The sequence below is a fragment of the Saccopteryx leptura genome, chromosome 3 (genome assembly GCF_036850995.1).
Source record: "Saccopteryx leptura isolate mSacLep1 chromosome 3, mSacLep1_pri_phased_curated, whole genome shotgun sequence".
NCBI classification, from domain to species: Eukaryota; Metazoa; Chordata; class Mammalia; order Chiroptera; family Emballonuridae; genus Saccopteryx; species Saccopteryx leptura.
In genome coordinates, this window is record NC_089505.1 from 367928835 (window position 1) to 367948066 (window position 19232).

Genomic DNA, 19232 nt, shown 5'->3' on the forward strand with positions numbered 1-19232 from the left:
GGGATAATAAGGATGATGGTAATCGCTAATAATATCAGCAACCTACCCAGGGGTCATGGTGCTGGGAGCCAGGAGGAAGCCCTGGCTCCTCCCCACTTGGCTGCCGGACATTACTTCCCTTCCTGATTCTCTAATCATCAGTTCCTCTATTGAGTGCTTTGGGTGTGTCCGGCCAGGTGCTGGTCCCTGGGGATACAGGGCTGACGATGATCAATTCTGTATTCCCCTGTGGGGCTTACCATTTGCTAACAAGAACATTTTTCTTGACATCAAGTCGGGCAAAGCTTGATGCTAAGAACCCTGCGTGCGCGATCATCGTGGACTCACCATCAGTCAGGTAGCCGTTGCTGTCTTCATCTGTCATTAAAGGGACTAACACGTAAGTAACCGGCTAGAAAATACAGCCTGTAGGCAGGTGCCGCCTCTAGTTTCCTGGCTTTGAGGCTCTGCCACGGCTGGAGGATGCAGTAAGCGTTCAGTTCTTGACACGGGGAGTTTTAGCTGCCTCTGGACCTGCGGGTGAAGGCTTCAACTCGGGGAGTGGCTGGCTGTATTTAGCCACAGACGAGAGAATGAGTACGAGTTGTGTCACAGCACAGTTTGGACCCGTGGGACTGAGCGAGGTTACCGAGGGCTATAGAGTTGAGCTCCCCCGAGGGAACCTGTGAAAAACACCAAATGTCAGATTCGGCCTCTGGAGACTTTCATTTAATTGGTTTTCATTGGGGGGTCTGAGCACCAGCCCTTTTTAAGTTTACACAGTGATTTGAATGCACAGCCAGAATTGAAAGCCATTGAGTTAAAAAAGACAACAAAAAGATAAAGATGAAAGAAGTCCAGGAGAGTACAGAGGCCCCACTCCAACGTGGGAACTCATACCTGGAGAGAGACACGGAGCCACGGGGGCAGCTGAGCCCGCGGAAAGCGGACACGAACATCCCGGCTGGCGAGACAGGATGCCCTGGGCCGGAGAGAGAACGGGAACCGTGTTTGGAAACAGAGGAAGGAGACTGAGTGAAGATACGGGGAGGAGAGGGAGCCACGCTCCCTGTGAAATAAACCTCACGAGCTCTCATGCAGGCCTGAGGGAGCACGGAGGGAGAGACCTAGTGACATCAATCAGCCACTAGACGTGCGTGGGTCGGGCGCTGTGGGCTCCCCTGCCCACGACAGACTTCTGCCCCTCTCCTATTGGCCACATCTCCAGGTCGCACTGGGCTCTCATCCATAACTGCCGAATCAGGTGACAGTTAATTTAGGTCATCAGGCATTGTCTGGGACCTTGACATCCATCTACTTTTTCCAATCATCCATTTAAACAACCCGACAGCACGGTACATTTCTTGCAAAGAGCTGGCACTAATGGAGCGGGCAGGCACCCAAGAGTGCTCCAGATTGATGACTGAAATAACTCAAGGAGAAGATCTCACCCTGAATGCCTCCGCTGGGGTGTGCCAGAAAGACAAACAAAACACAAAACAACAATTTTAGAAAAAGTTTCCACAAGGGTGATTCTTGGACCCCACTGTTTCCTTAAAAGCCTTGCATGGAATTTTTGCTTTGTGTTTATTTTATTTTTTCTCATCTCTGAAGTCATAGGTTCAGCCAGAAGGTAGACCTTCCCTACAATAGCAGTGTTCAGGTTTGGCTCACCGTCTGGGGTCATGTTCTTGTCTATGAATCCCCGTGATTTAATACCAGTTCTATCACTTTGTAGTTCTGTTATCTGGAACATCTTACGTGGACACTCCAACGCTCAGTTCTCGAATGCGGGAAAGAGCAGTAACCATAGAACAAAATATACAGGGTTTTCCAGAATTTCAGGGCCCTGGCCGGTTGCTCAGTGGTAAAGTGTCAGCCCAGCGTGTGGATATCCTGGGTTTGATTCCCGGTCAGGGCACACAGGAGAAGTGACCATCTGTTTCTCCACCCCTCCCCCTCTCCCTTCTCTCTCTTCCTCCCCTGTAGCCATGGCTCCTGTGGAGCAAGTTGGCCCTGGGTGCTGAGGATGGCTCTACAGCCTTGCCTCAGGTGCTAAAACAGCTCGGTTGCCCAGCAACAGAGAAGCCTCAGATGGGCATAGCACTGCCAGGTAAGGGGTCTTGCCAGGTGGATCCTGGTCAGGGTACATATGGAGTCTGTCTCTGCCTCTCTGCTTCTCACTTAAGAAAAAATAAAAATAAAAAATGAAAGAAAAGAATTCCTGCCACATGGTTAGGACTCAGTGAATGCCTATATTGTTATCATACTGTTGTTATTTGTATTGTTTCTCTTTCATCTAAATTACTGGGAGGCTCATGACTACATGTATCTTCTGTAAGATGAACAGCTTTGGGTGATAGAAGTGTGAAACAGATACAAAGGAGAGCTGTCCCTGCTCGTGAGGGAAGTGTGCCCTGGTGCAGCTGCAGATACACAATCGTTACGACACAGGAGCGCCTTGCATTGTGGGATCCCTCATGCGTCTGTGCATCACGCAGGTCACTTCCAGGGCTCCTACCGTGCTAGGCTCCCCCGTCCCTGGCACACAGAAGGTACTCGGTACCTAATAGACACGCCAAATGAAGGCGTAAACCCCGATCCTAAATCGGTCATTGACAATGTGAAATCCTAGTTCCTGTATCTGACAAATCAACACTGAAAAACCATTTTAGAATAAAAAAAAAAAATGCCGTCTGTTCCAATTTTTATCACCACGTTCCATTTCAAACAGATAATCCCTTGGCCGGGTCATGCTAAACTAAAGCATGGGGGGTTCTGGGGAGGGTCAGCTTTAGAGCCCTTCCTCAAGACGTTTTGTCTCAAAACGAAAGTCACACACACGAATTAAGCCAACGGGGAGACAGGAGCCTCTCACTTTTCATCTGAGCGCGTGGTGACCCAGCGGGATAACGTCTTAGTTCGCTCGGATGAGGTGCGTCCCCGATTCACAAAGCCGCCGCGCCCTCTGTCTTCCGCCCGCCCACTCCTGACGCTCCTGGCTCACTCGCCCTCCCAAAGGAGCGAGAGTCTCTCCCCCTTGCTCTGAAGAGAGAGCTGTGTGTCCACTGGTCAGTGGCAGTGGTGAGAGCCTCCTCCTTTTACATACCTCGGTCAGAGGTGTAAGCAGTGTCCCTTCTCATTAGCATTACTATTCATTTTGAGTCGGCGGCGGGGCCACTGGGATGAACAGAAGGCTGAGATGCAGGGATTACCATGCAAGCCAGTCTCCCGGTTATAGGAATGACCTGTTGGGGGACCCCTGCCCCCGAAATCCTCACATGCGGGCACAGACACGACTGCAGAGCCTGACGTCTCCTTTGCTTGGCGTCAGCTCCCCTGTGACCCAGTCTCCCTTTGTTTTGGTAGCAAGGTGGGGAATCCTAATTATCATAAGATCTCAGGGGAGAGGAAAGCACCCTGACCCAGGGGTCACATCCCAAAAGGCTGAACAGCCAGTGAGCGGAGGATGCCGGATGCCATTTCCTGGTGGAGATGCATTCAAGCGGAGTGAGGGGAATGATGAGAGCTCAGTTCCTCTCTCCCCTCGATGTCCCCAAACTTTCAGGAACAGCGAATAGCACCAAAGATCAAATGCAACTAGACTTCTCGTGGGAAATCTACCAGCAACTCTCTCGTGTTTCCAACAACTCCAGTGTCCGCACTACTAGGGAAAAAATGCAAGAAGTGGTTGCCTTCACTCCGTGCATTCCCTCACACGACAGTAATGTGAGGTCCTACTGTGGATCATAGAGTAGGTGCTTTGCTCAGCGCGGTGAACCAAAAATAACCCCCTCAAAAAAACCCCACAAACAAACAGACAAAAACAACTACCTGCTCTCTGAGAGCCCAGTCCTGTTGCTGGGAAACCGACAGGTCATCGAGAATGCATTGAGAACAGGCTCACTGCCCCCAAGGGCGGGGCATGGGACTCCACACCAGACTCTGGATTTAATTAACCATAGAAACATAAGTCCCTTCACCTGTCTGCATCCCAGTTTTCTTCCCTGTAACACGGGATACAAGGATAAAACCAGCTGTTCTGCGTCTCTCACAGGACGATGACGAGGGTGCCGATGGAGGTGGGTGGGGGAACAGTTTATAGAGTGTAGTCCACAAGTCCCACTCAGTGTGTGGCTACTGGGCGTGACGCATCTTACAGGGTTTATGAGCCAGCGTGTGAATGGTCAGCAGCTCGTGTGTGTGTGTGTGTGTGTGTGTGTGTGTGTGTGTGTGTGTGTGTGGTAATTATGGCAAAAGCGTGGTGGAGGCCAGGGATCAGTTCAGCACTGCAGATAAATTAGGCAAAGGGTCATAAGTGCCAACACCATTCTTATTGCCACCGGAGCCTGCTCCAGTCGGCAGAGGGGCTGTTCTCTGACCCCAGCAGCCCCGCTGGTGGTTGGCCCCTCCCACTGTAGGAGGGAGCGGGCAGTAACCAGAGCTTCTGCCTCATTACTGAGCCTTTCGGGGAGGTGGTCGATGTCCAAGGTTCTGCTGTGCCTGCAATGTGGTTAATCCAAGCTGGCCGTAGACGTATCAGGGAAACGTCTCAACACCTTCAGAACCTGTCGGGGACAGTCGGGGCCACAGAAAAGGCAGTAGGCCTTCAGTTGCTTCATCAACACTTTAATAACATTGCAAAGCTAATTATTCTGGAATTATTTATCGGGGTCACACAATCACTCACAATTTACTCAACTATGCAAATCAATACATTGGTGTTTGTTTTTCCTTTGATCTAACTTCCTTTTTAGTGTTCCAAATAATAAATAAATAAAAGGAGATGGCCTTATCCTTCCGCGTCATGAAGAAAAACTCAGCTTTGCCCGTTTTCATATAATCTAGCCAATGTAATCCCGTAAGGCTTCCTGGAGTAACGTCTCTGGCAAGCTGCCTCGGGGCCGGCTGTCAGCTGGTGTGCGGGACCTGGCCTGCTCTCTCGCGTTCCTGGGCCGGGGCAGCTGCGGTCTCCTCTTGGCCCTTCGCAGTGCTGTGCTAACACCCAGGACCAGAGTTCGTGGTGCCAGCCCTCTGCTGCTCCTGAACTCCTTTGCACCACAGGCTCCTCACGCCAACCTCGGGCCTCTGCCATCAGACCGCCCCTGTCCGCCCGGGAGCGTGCAGGGGCCTGACTTACAAGCTCACCTGGAGTCAGGCCAGGATCCAGCAGACGGCTTCGCTGGGTCCCCCGTGACCCCGCCGTGTCACCGTTCTGCACTGTGCTGGGCACGGCGCCCGGGTAACGGCTGGATTGTCCTAGGGGACATCAGGGCAGCAGGTGGAAGGGAGGGGCAGGTGCCAGCTGCTGACATTCCAGCTCTTCCCTATCTCCCCAGGGCTGGAAAAGACCTGCTTTCTTTCTTTCTTTCTTTCTTTCTTTCTTTCTTTCTTTCTTTCTTTCTTTCTTTCTTTCTTTCTTTCTTTCTACCTTTCTCTCTCTCTCTCTCTCTTTCTTTCTTTTTCTCTTTCTCTATCTTTCTCTATCTTTCTTTCTTTCTTCTTTCCTTCCTTCCTTCCTTCCTTCCTTCCTTCCTTCCTTCCTTCCTTTCTTTCTCTCTCTCTCTCTCTCTTTCTTTTTTCTCTCTTTCTTTCTCTTTCTCTATCTTTCTTTCTTTCACCTTCTTTTCCTTTCTAGCTAAGACTTCTCCTACACTTGGGGAAATCAGTGTAATCAGGCTACATTTGAAACATATATAGTCATTATACTATTTGGGGGGGGTAGATTAAGTCTTTAAAAAGAAATCAATGATTTTACATGATCAGAGTTCATATGACGGTGAAGTCCAGGCTTGGTATTTGGGGGAAAAGGCTAAGATTTTGATTGATGGTGGTTTGGAGGCTTTCTGGGGCCCAGAAAGAGAGTCTGTCAGGACAGGAAGAAGAGAAAAGGACCAGGGTCACAGGGAAGACCGCATGGAGTACGTATGGCACAGTCACTGTGTCCCAGGGAGGCGGCACCGTGAGGCCGAGGGTCAGCCCAGCCTGCAGCCAGAGGCTCGACCCCTCAGACTCAGAGCCGAGTGCCTCTCCAGCAACTTTTCACGCTCTCAGCCCCAGCCCCACACTCTGCAGCCACATGGGCCCTCTGGGGACTTCTCACGCTCTCAGCCCCACCCCCACACTCTGCAGCCACATGGGCCCTCTGGGGACTTCTCACGCTCTCAGCCCCACCCCCACACTCTGCAGCCACATGGGCCCTCTGGGGACTTCTCACGCTCTCAGCCCCACCCCCACACTCTGCAGCCACATGGGCCCTCTGGGGACTTGTCAGGATGGCACCAAGTGCTCAGCACGAGACCCCTGGCTCCCAGATGGATTTCTCTTCTCTGTTTTCCTTGGTAACGTGAAGAATGAGATAAGCACGGATAAAGACACGATTATGAGGAGCCACTAACAAGAGCAATTCTCCTGCCCCTTCTTGTAACATTTGCAAAATTAACACAGCCTTTCGACAAACACCTGTTCCAGCACAGAAATGGGGGCCCGGGGAAGCCGGTGGGGGTTGTTAGGCACGGCGACTGTCCGTTTCCGCGGGCAGGAGGGCGGAGTGCCCTGCTGGGGACAACTCCCGGTGAAGATCTCTTCCGTAAGCAAGCTCCTCACTGTGAGCATGCCAAGGGGCGTCGTTAATACTACCCCAGCCAAACAAGCACCTTGGCGGCATGGGCCAGGTCAATCCGAACATCCGAACGTGGGGTGGGACCTGCCTGGCCAGGGGAGCCCCCCATGGCTTTGCGGAAAGAGCGCGTGGCTTGGGGTCACCGGATTAGGGCACTGTCATGGGCTCCGGCCTCTCGACCTTCCTCTCCCGGTCTGTCTCCCGTGGCCACGCTTCCCGGTCCTTCTCAGTCCTGATGCTCTGGCCAAACTGAGTGAGGGAATTCCCCGAACCTCACTTGTGAAGATCACACATTTCTTCAGACGCATCGGATGTGCCTCACACACACACCTAGTGCAGTCTCCACAGAAGGTCCCTCTACCAGGGGTCTCCAAACTTTTTACACAGGGGGCCAGTTCACTGTCCCTCAGACCATTGGAGGGCTGCCAAATACAGTGTTCCTCTCACTGACCACCAATGAAAGAGGTGCCCCTTCCAGAAGTGCAGTGGGGGCTGGATAAATGGCCTCAGGGGTCCGCATTGCGGCCTGCGGGCTGTAGTTTGGGGACGCCTGCTACGAAACATATAACGTCACACGATTAGCTAGTTATTGCTAGCCACGGTAATGCTTTCAGATTTAGAAACAAATAGGTAGGTTCCTTCTGAAAAGGGAACGGTAATGAATGATGGCATTAGCGACAGGACAGCTGAGTGGGAAGGAGAGTTCGTGGGTGTCTGTACCGGGGTGTGGGGTCGGAGCTATGCTGAGGGCGGGCACGGGCACGAAGGGGTCAGAGGAGGGGAGACATGGCGGGATGTTCAGGGCGCTGCACTACACGAGCGAAAGCTGAGGGGGAGGGAGACGCCCAGTCGGTCTGGGGATAACGCGACCCCTGTCCCGAAGCCCTTGCTCTGCTGCTGATGGGGAAACGGCCCGGCTGAGACTCCTCACAGAGGAGCAGGAACTCCCAGCCTCTGCCACGCTCAACGCTTTAGGGACGTGGAGCAATGAGGAGCCGTTGGCAGTTGTCAGAGGAGGTCGTGACAATACTAAAGGAGCACTGGGATGACAGAGGGAGCACGGGAGTCAAAGCCCCTGGCAGGGACCCTCGGCTGTGGCCCTACGACAGGACCAGGTCGATAGACAGAAACGTCTTCCAGCCAACGACTGTCCGAGAGCTAACGACTTCGAGAGGACAGCCCCAGAAATACAGAGGAGGCCCCCAAACCTGATCAAGGGCTTCACTTCGTGTTTGCAGAAGCAGCAGTAACTGCAGAATTTGCAAACATGGATAGGAATCGTCCAGGAAAGGTAGGAGTTCAATTCTGGGAACACAAATTGGACGCAGAAACAGCTGAGTGCCAAGCCAGGAAATTATGGGGGAGGTACAAAGACCCGGAGGAGGCGGTTATTGTGGAAGTCGCCCGGTTGAACACCAGCGGCAGCGACGTGGGTGGACAAGCAGGGAGGGACCCCGCGAGCGAAGGCTTTATACCCGCGGAAACGAGGCCGGAGATTTGTCCCACGCAGCGGGTCTGCTTGGACTCCCCGCACCGTGCTCAGCCCCTCTGACTTGGTTGTAATTTGGCGAGGCAGGAAATCCATTAGCCACTATTTCAAGCCCCATGCAATTCTGCTTTCTGTCCCTCCTGCCTGAACTGTCACAGACCCAGTATGCAACCTGATTTGTTATAGTCACGGAATTTTTTTTTTTTCCCTAGGGCAATACTGACTGCTTGAAAAAAGTAATGACTAAAAAGCACCTTCTCTCCAAACTCTCTTATCAATAGAAGAGGGGGGAAAAATAGAACGGAAGAAAAAATACCTGCCCGGCATAGGTATTGTAAATGGAGCCATCGAAACCCCTCTGGGTTTTTATGATAAATACACGAGGCAGGGATTTCGGTGAGAAACCATTTCTATTTTAAAGCAAGAAAGGCAGACCAATCCATCAGCCACTCGCCGCTTAATTCTTATAATGTGTGGCCTCATTTTGCCCATCCGACTCCTTGCGGTAGGACTAACTCCTTCCGTGCGTTAGTGACATAAACTGGCTCGAGGTAGGTCACGGTTCGGGGCATAGCCTTGCAGGGTGGGTTTTCTGTAACACCCAGAATCAGCCAAAGGGCAACAGCGAAGAGTCACTGCTATCCCACCCGGATCTCTTGGTACCTTTATAGCAGACGATGAGCCACACAGCAAAGATCACACCTGCCCCCCACCCACCCTGCAGAACCTCTGAATATGTCTTCCCCAGGTCCTTTGTTTGGGAATCCCAAGGAGCAGACTCAACATAAACATTCCTCCTGGAATTTCTTAGGATTTTCTGGGTCGAATCCAGAACTGATGAATGATTTGTTTTCTTCCCTGTAAAGATGAATGACACCAAGGTTGCCAGTTTACAGCACACAACGGCAGAAGCAGAAGGCGACCTTGGAAGGCACGATGCTTTCTATCGGTTGCTGTATTTAGTCTGAGGACAGAGCTGGAGGGGAGGAGGGAGATTGTGTAGGACTCCTTTCGTCCTCTCTTGTTCTTTCTTTTGCTTCGTGACAAGACGGATGCCCACTGGTGGCCGGGAAGACCTGACCAGCACTTGGTGTCTTGGACAAGATGAACAGGTGGTCAGGGTGCCCTTCAGAGACTTTAAAAGGGACAGTGTTCTAGGAAGATACTTTACCTTGCTTTCTAAGAGATGTTTTATGGCTTCTGAAGGTTGTTGTTTCTCCTGTTGATGTAATTTAATCAGTACTGTTGATAACTTTCCATAGAAACAGCTGTATTTCCAGTTCATGCTTCATGCTTTTGACTGTTCTCCATGAACATCTGAGTTTATTCACATCTGTGAATGTGTACAAATCATTTTAGCTCCTTCACGTTGCTGTAACAAAAAGCCAGAGAGTAAGGAAGTTGTAAACAATGGAAATGCATTTCTCACCATTCCGGATACTGGAAATCCAAGATCAAGGAGCTAGCAGATTCACTGTCAGGCGGGGACATGCTTTCTGGTTTGTGGATGACACCTTCTCATTGTGTCCAATGTGGCAGAAGGTATAAGGGGGGGTCTCTTTTTAAAGGGCACTAATCCCATTCATGAGGGCTCCATCCTCATGGCCCAAGCAACCCCCGTAAGCCCCACCTCCTCATACCATCACATTAGAGGTTAGGTTAGTGTTGTCGTCACATAACTAAGCAGTTGAAATTAGAATAACAAGGGGTTAAACTTTCCTCGGGTGCACATGATGGCCCATATGCGCAACTCCGAGAAAGGTAGGAGGGACCAGACAGTGACAGGGGACAAAGGCGAGAGGGGAATCAGGAGATAGACATACACAACTCCTAGAAAGAACAGAGAGCTTCAATCAGAAATGCTCTACAATGAAAAGGCATTGGAGATGCCGGGACTGATCCTCTCTCTATCTAAAATTTTGATATTTAGCTCCTCGTGCATTTTTTCCCATTAATATTGAGTTTTCAAAATATTGCATTAAAACATATGTATCCTGACTACTGAGTTTCTTGGTGTCCCCTTAAACATCACACCTGAAGCAAGAACCACACCCCCCTCACCCTCCTTCCAGCCTTGCCAATAAGCTCGGGGTCACTTTTGACTCCAGGAAGGGTATTTTCCCTGGAGGAGACGAAAGCCAGACGTCAGAGACTTAGGTGTAAATGGACAGAAGTGAGGAAATGAAATCATATACAGCTAGTGCTCGACTTATGACCATGATTGGTTCTGACAGACCAGTCGTAACACGATTTGGTTGTAAGTTGAGTAGGCTATATGTGCAGTACTGTGAAATGATGTTATAAAAATCTTTAAGTCATATTTTATCATAATTTTCTTTCATTATTGTTATATATCATAATTTTCTTTGAAATGGTGCATGCGGAGATGGTAGTGCTGCCGGAAGCAGGTCCAGCTGGGCAACGCTCGCGCTGCCAGACGCGGAGCAGGCGCGGCTAGCGATTGTGGTCGTAAAGTCGAATGGTCGTAAGTTGCATAGGCCGTAAGTCGATCAATACCTGTGCTGTTGGTTGTGTTTTTGAGGAGTCTGTAGGTTTAAAAAATGGGGCAATGGATGCTCAGAGGGCCCGCAAGATCAACAGCAAACCAACATGAGGAGCCACCTTCAGAGCACGGCACAAATTTCAAGTCTGTCCTTGCCTCTAAACTCGACCACACCAAGAAAAGGGGAAAAGCTTCTATTTTCTCTCCTGTCGACACTCACCCTTGGACTGAATCAAGTTCCTGTGTCTCCTTAGCCAGGGTAGAGATACCGTCCAGTAAAATCATCTCCATGGTCCCACACACTGAGGACAGTGCCTTCCTTACGGAGACACGAGGGTCCTCCTGAGTGCCAGAGTCACTGTTCCCCAGAACAATGCAGAGGAAGCATGCCGCGAATTCAACAGCCCAGGGATGATGCCAGCGCTCCAAGTTGACTGTTTGAAATTTCTTTTTCCTTCCCTTATTTGTCAAAACGTAGTTGTCACAACCACAAGCATGGCATTCTCAGACAATAGCATCTAAGCATCACAAAGATGACAGGGGTTTACATCCATGGACCACTGTTTGCATTAGGAGGAAAACGGTCCCCAGCACTATTCCCCAGACATTTCTGCAGGTGTCTTTGCCAGGGTTATGTCACATACCCACAAACTAGCTGCAAGGGAGGCTAGTAATACAAACACATGACATTTCAAGTCCATTGTAGGAGGCAAGAAATGCAAGTTTGGATGAACTGGGGTAAAAAACAAGTAGCCAGCCAACAAGGCCATCTAACATATTCCTCAGCTTTGTCTGACCACTCGAGCCTTTAAGGAAACATCACCACCTCTGAGCTCCCCATGAGATCTCATGTGTCAGTGGGATTAGTATTGCTCCCATTTACTTTCATTGTGCCTGTTCCTGTCATTTCTGTCCCACTAGAACACCATTATGAAATGGCCTGATTTTGTGTCTGTCTCTCTTGATAAAGGATGAGGTCCTTGAAAACAGTGAAATTGTCTTGCCTCCTTATTATATAAGCACCAGCTGGTATGCAGCTTGCAGCATGAGACATTTTAAAAAGATAATTGTTAATTTAATTTTTTATGATACATTTCACTTCTAATTTGACAGTATTTGGATTACATACTGAGTAATAATTTGTTAATAAGGTTTGATATTTTTCCGACCTCACTTTTAAACAAAAATAATATGAAACTGAAAAAATAATTTCTTCTCAGTCACTGCACTTAATCATTCCATTAATCTCTCTAAAGAGATAAATTAACCAAGGTCTCAGAGAGAGACTTGCTCAGGGGTCAGGAACCTTTTTGGCTGAGAGAGCCATGAATGCCACATATTTTAAAATGTAATTCTGTGACAGCCATACAATATATTTAACACTAAATACAAGTAAATGTGTGCATTTATGTAAGACCAACACTTTTAAAGTACAATAAGTCTCTGAATTCTTTTTAATAACGTTGTTATGCTGTTGCTAACCAATGATGAATAAAGTACTTCTTACCATTAATGTGACTTCTGGTGCTGCATAGCTTTGCTGATGGCTTTGTAGTCTGGTTGATACATGGTGAGGTTAAGCTTCATGCAGGCATTGAGACTTCCATCCATTAAACGTGATTGTAGTTTGGTCTTAACATTCTTTAGATGTGAGAAAGACTGCTCACATACATACGTAGAGCCAAACATCGTCAGTACAGCAATACCCACATGCTGCAGTGCATGGTATGTGACGGGAAGCACGTTCCAAGTTTTGACAATCAGCTGGTCTGCAGGTTGAAGTTTTTTCATTTCTCCCCACTTGTGTTTGCTTGCCAACTCTGCTTGCTGTCATGCAAGTCTTTCCAAATCTTCATTCAGTGACTTGAACTTATTCACCCACATATCTGAGGCCTTCGGGTCAGCAGCTTGTAGCTCAAAATCTCTGACAGAGACACTGGGGATGTAACTCAAGTCGGCACTGTCCACTGCACATTCATGTGGATGGGTGATGAACTTAAAAAGACAAGTGCGCTCACGAAATTCTCCAAAGTGTGCTTTCAATGACTGCAGGAGATTAGATGTGAAGCCCGCTAGCTGCTGGAGATCAAGATGTTGAGCAGGGTCACTTCTTGTACATGCATCTTTAAACTCTCCCAGTGTTTCATGTGTAGTAAACAACCTGTTTCGATGTCGGCGATAAAGAGTTCCAGTTTATTTTTAAATGCAAACACTGCTTGTTGAAGGGATAAGACTGTATTTCCAACGCCTTGCATTTTCACATTGAGCTGGTTCAGATGTTCAGTCATGTCCACGAGATAGTAGAACTTCAGGAGCCACTCAGTGTTAGCTAACTCAGGATGCTCGATGTTTTTCATTCCAAGAAAAGTCTGGATTTAGCTCAGGCAAGCCACAAAATGGCTGAGCACCTTCCCTCTTGACAACCAATGCACATGGCTGTGCAGAAACAAACCAGGATAATTATTCCCAACTTCATCCAGCAGTGTTTTAAACTGGCAATCATTTAAAGCTCGGGCAACAATAAAGTTGACCACCCGAATGACCAGTGACATCACCTCACCAAGCTGCTCACCACTCATCTAAGCACAAAGCGCCTCCTGATGTAGGATGCAGTGAAAACTTAGGATAGGTCTCTTCATGTTCACAAAGAAGCACCACAAATCCTCTGTTTTTCCCCACCATGCACGGAGCACCATCAGTACACACCAAAATAAGTTTATCCATCAGTAGATATTTTCTTTAGTGAACTCAGTGAAAGACTTGAATAAATCCTCCCCTCTTGTCTCTTTCATAGGCAAAACAGCAAGACTTTCCTCACATAGTGTGTCACCGACAGCATACCTTGCAATCATGCTGAACTGGGATAAATGGTTTACGTCTGTTGACGCATCCAAAGCAAGAGAAAAGAATGGGGCTGCATTTATGTCCTTCACTTGTGTTGCCTCAATTTGATTTGCTATCATGATGGTACGATTGTGAACAGTTCTTGCCGACAGAGGCATGTCTTTTATTCGTTTGATTATCTTGTCTTTATCCAAAAAGTCATCAAAAAGTTCATTGGCAACATCAAGCATGAATGTTTTGGCATACTCCTCATCTGTGGATGGCTTTCTGTTTCTCACAATTACTAAAGCACCAGCAAAGCTAGCCAAATTCCAGTCACCTTGTTGGGTCCAAACACGGAGTTGCTGCTGACTAGCTTGCACTCTGCACAGTAGCTCTTGACATGCTTTCTTCCTGCTGTCCCCCGCTGGATATTTGATGCAAATGTAGTATGGCGTGTGTCAAAGTGTCGCTTTATATTTGACCATTTCATCGATGCAATTTTATCATTGCATATTAGACATACTGCAAAACCTGCTCTCTCCACAAAGGCAAACTTCTCTGTCCATTCCTGCTGAAAAGTACAATACTCCTCATCTTTTTTTTTTCTTTTAGCTATCTTCTTCGTCAAAAGGGTTTCTGCAATTAGCTAGCTGACTACTTGATTAAAAGGAGGGAAATTTACTTCCTGATCTCACAACGACCCATGTGCCTTACGCATTATCCATTAAAAATTTAGTGTTGTCCTGGAGGACAGCTGTGATTGGCTCCAGCCACCCGCAACCATGAACATGGGCGGTAGGAAATGAATGGATTGTAATACATAAGTATGCTTTATATTTTTAATGTTATTATTTTTTTATTAAAGATTTGTCTGCGAGCCAGATGCAACCATCAAAAGAGCCACATCTGGCTCATGAGCCATAGGTTCCCGACCCCTGTTCTAGCTCTTTGGACCCAGGGAAAGAAACAAACCATTCTAAGTTTTTTAAACAGGTGGTGAATTTGTACAAGGAATTACATGTTTGTGAAATCTTGGAAGTCCTGGAGGAGCAATGCCGTGGGCTTGGGATAAGTGAGGTTAGCATGCACACCACTAGAGGGGTTGAAGAACCAGGAGTGTGGACACAGGTGCCCTGGCCAACACTGTCATTGCTCACTACCATCCCACTGCCACAACTCCACTGGCTTCCCAAAACAGCAGCAGGATGGTAGTTCTTCTAAGTCAGATAAAGTGCATCTGATTAACAGAACCAAATGTGTATCCAGAAGCCAACATACTATTGAGCCAAGGCAGGACTGTTTTGCTTCCCAGCCTTTGTTATACAGAGAGTCACAGAGGAAGATGGGAGCTTGGATGCTGAGCGTCACTGACCATACTGCACGTGCTCACCGAGAGTTATTCAACCAGTAACAGCTGGAGAAGGGACTCATCTTCTAACCGATGTCACACAGGTAATATTGACCTCGACCTGTGAACCGGTACCCTGGTAGCTCTAATTATGATCCCTAATTATCATGACACAGCAGAAACACTTCCAGGATAAAACAACCGCCCAGTAAAACCAGTCTTAAGTTATTCCCATAGAGGTATTCTTGGACCATAAAACTTGGTTTTTCTTTTCCCAGTTAGTGGCATGGTTGTTTCGATGGGACGGCCATGACACACATCGATGTCGGCAGAGACTTGAAAGTTGGATGCTACTGTCTATTTATGACAAGTAGGTAAGGTGAGGAGAAACGTATTAAAATTCCACCTGACATTTCTGAATGTAAAAGCTACCTAGGTTAACTGAGTATTTCAGAAATCAAAGCACAAAGAGGGAAATGAAAACCATACCTTTTAAAGGAGATTCACATAGACAGTAAGCCCTCGTAAACACCTGAGGCCACACAGTCACTGTGCTTATATCGTCTGCTTGGATCTCCACCTTTATCCTGACATCAGCCTGAGGAAACACCCACAGTCAGCTTTCGCGCGGGCTCCGAAGCCTTGTCACCCAGAGCTGTGGGCATTTGGAGGAAGAAGACATTCAAGCACCTAATTTATCAAGATCCCAGGGGTGATTACCTGGGAGTGTTCTGGCATTCTGTTCACAGCCCTCAGTTTTTAAATCTCCCAACAAGTCCTCCGGCTGCTGCCTTTGACATCCCTGCTCATGTCTGTACACATTTATGCTCCCCCCAATGCGTCCGAGTTCACACCTGATCCGTTCTAGTCATTCATTCAGCTACTCGTTAAATCTCAGATAACTTAGCACCGAAAGAGAGATCTCTCTACAGGACAATAAATGTCCTCATCAGACGATCCATTCTCTATATTGACTCCAGAGATTTCTTCTTAAAGAAGAGCACTAAGATTTCAGTATTTTGTTTACTTACGATAACCCACAAGCTGAGACAGGGATGAGTTTAAAACAAAACAAATAAAGCTCCTGCCCTTAAGGTCTTCATGACCCAATGAGGTGATAGCATATAGTACTTAAACAGATGGGCTTTTGCAAAATAAATAAATAAATAAATACACACACACACACACACACACACACACACACACACACACACACACACACAGATCAGACCTCTACTTAGCAGCTCTGTGGCCTAAGCAAGCTCGTTAATCTTTGTCTACCTCAGTCTCCTGCTCTGTAAAATGAGGATAACTATAACTATATACCATTAGCAACGCCTACTCTTCTGCGTTTGTCGGAGAATTAGGTAATTGAATGCATGTAAAATTGCTGAGAACCATGGTGGTCATATAACCGAAACATCACAGCTCAGCTAGCTGATTGCTAGGGGAGAATCATATGAAATTCACACTAGCAATGTTACATCTAATTAGTTTGAATTGCTCTAGTAGTTTTCCCTTAAACCAGAAAGGAAAATGGTTGCTTTTCATTAATGCAGATGCATTCGGTTCAGAAAGCTTAGCGGGGGCCCATGTCTCTGTGCCTAGCATGGCAAAACAGACTCGCCTTTGTCACCTCTGTGCTGGTGCTCACACGACAATGTGACTATTTAAGAAGCATTCCCTCTCATCCTACACATGAAAGACTAAATCTCACATTAGTAAATCTAGACAGAGAGTAATAGAAATTCATGACTAAGATGATATCCTGTATGTTGTTGCATATCTATTTTCCTAAATTGAGTGAGTATTTATTTCATTGTATCTATAAATATATATATTTTTAATTTACGTTTCTGAAACATGATGGATTCCCCTCCTTTCCCCCTGAATTTGAAATATAAACAACAGAGGCAGAAACAGTGTCAGTATGTTATGTGTGTGTGTGTGTGTGTATATATATATAGTATATATATATCAGTATGTGTGTGTGTATATATATAGTATATATATATCAGTATGTGTGTGTGTATATATATAGTATATATATATCAGTATGTGTGTGTGTGTATATATATAGTATATATATATCAGTATGTGTGTGTATATATATATCAGTATGTGTGTGTATATATATATTGTATATATATCAGTATGTGTGTGTGTATATATATAGTATATATATATCAGTATGTGTGTGTATATATATATATAGTATATATATCAGTATGTGTGTGTGTATATATATATAGTATATATATCAGTATGTGTGTGTATATATATATTGTATATATATATCAGTATGTGTGTGTGTATATATATAGTATATATATCAGTATGTGTGTGTGTATATATATATCAGTATGTGTGTGTGTATGTGTGTATATATATATTGTATATATATATCAGTATGTGTGTGTGTATATATATTGTATATATATATCAGTATGTGTGTGTATATATATATATCAGTATGTGTGTGTATATATATATTGTATATATATCAGTATGTGTGTGTGTGTATATATATAGTATATATATATCAGTATGTGTGTGTGTATATATATATTGTATATATATCAGTATGTGTGTGTGTATATATATATAGTATATATATCAGTATGTGTGTGTATATATATATTGTATATATATATCAGTATGTGTGTGTGTATATATATAGTATATATATCAGTATGTGTGTGTGTATATATATATATCAGTATGTGTGTGTGTATGTGTGTATATATATATTGTATATATATATCAGTATGTGTGTGTGTATATATATTGTATATATATATCAGTATGTGTGTGTATATATATATATCAGTATGTGTGTGTATATATATATTGTATATATATCAGTATGTGTGTGTGTGTATATATATAGTATATATATATCAGTATGTGTGTGTGTATATATATATTGTATATATATATCAGTATGTGTGTGTGTATATATATAGTATATATATCAGTATGTGTGTGTATATATATTGTATATATATATCAGTATGTGTGTGTGTATATATATAGTATATATATCAGTATGTGTGTGTGTATATATATATTGTATATATATATCAGTATGTGTGTGTATGTGTGTATATATATATTGTATATATATATCAGTATGTGTGTGTGTGTATATATATAGTATATATATCAGTATGTGTGTGTATGTGTGTGTATATATATATATTGTATATATATATCAGTATGTGTGTGTGTGTGTATATATATAGTATATATATATCAGTATGTGTGTGTGTGTATATATATAGTATATATATATCAGTATGTGTGTGTGTATATATATAGTATATATATATCAGTATGTGTGTGTATATATATATCAGTATGCGTGTGTATATATATATTGTATATATATCAGTATGTGTGTGTGTGTATATATATAGTATATATATATCAGTATGTGTGTGTATATATATATTGTATATATATCAGTATGTGTGTGTATATATATATTGTATATATATATCAGTATGTGTGTGTGTATATATAGTATATATATCAGTATGTGTGTGTATATATATATTGTATATATATATTGTATATATATCAGTATGTGTGTGTGCATATATATATCAGTATGTGTGTGTATGTGTGTATATATATATTGTATATATATATCAGTATGTGTGTGTGTATATATATAGTATATATATCAGTATGTGTGTGTGTATATATATATAGTATATATATATCAGTATGTGTGTGTGTGTCTGTATATATATATATATATATATATATATATATATATATATATGTAAGTACAGCCTAAAAACAAACTAAAACTATGGGTCATTGCTCCATGTTTAAGGATGTCACCCCTAAGGAAGGATTCCCAGATACATCTCACTGCTTAATTCTAATCAAAAGGTCTGAATTATTCCTTAACACCCCCATCACCATAAAAGATGTTCCCATCCTCAGATTCTCTGTGGGGGAAGGGGAGTGGGCTGACAAGGCCCCAAACTCTAGACTTCTTTGTCCGCAGGTTTGGACTGGTGACCTCAGTGGTCCACACTTGGTGCCCAGTCCCTACCCTCCTCATAGCATCTCTTCTTCCCCGAGGGCTCCTCTCTCTCCGTGTTTCCCTTTCTTCCAGCCCTCCCTTCTCCCTCGCCTTTCCTCCTCTCCGTCTTCAGCCGCTGGGACCGGCGTAATCCTTTGAACAAGCAGGAATCAGCATCTTCCCCTCCGTGGGTGTCTCTGCATCTTTGTTCCTGCTCCGCGGGGCTCAGAGGGCACCCCCAGGGTCCCTGTGAGAGGCCAGCAGGAGCAGAGAGAGGCTGGAAGGCCCAGGAAACAAACACAACGGTAATTTCGGATATAAATCTGTTTTGCAGCCACAACAGAAACCTGGAGGGAAGACAGAGTCTGTGGGTCGTAAGCCTGGCAGATCCGCGCCACTTCCGAGCTCTGTGGTCCTGGGAATCAC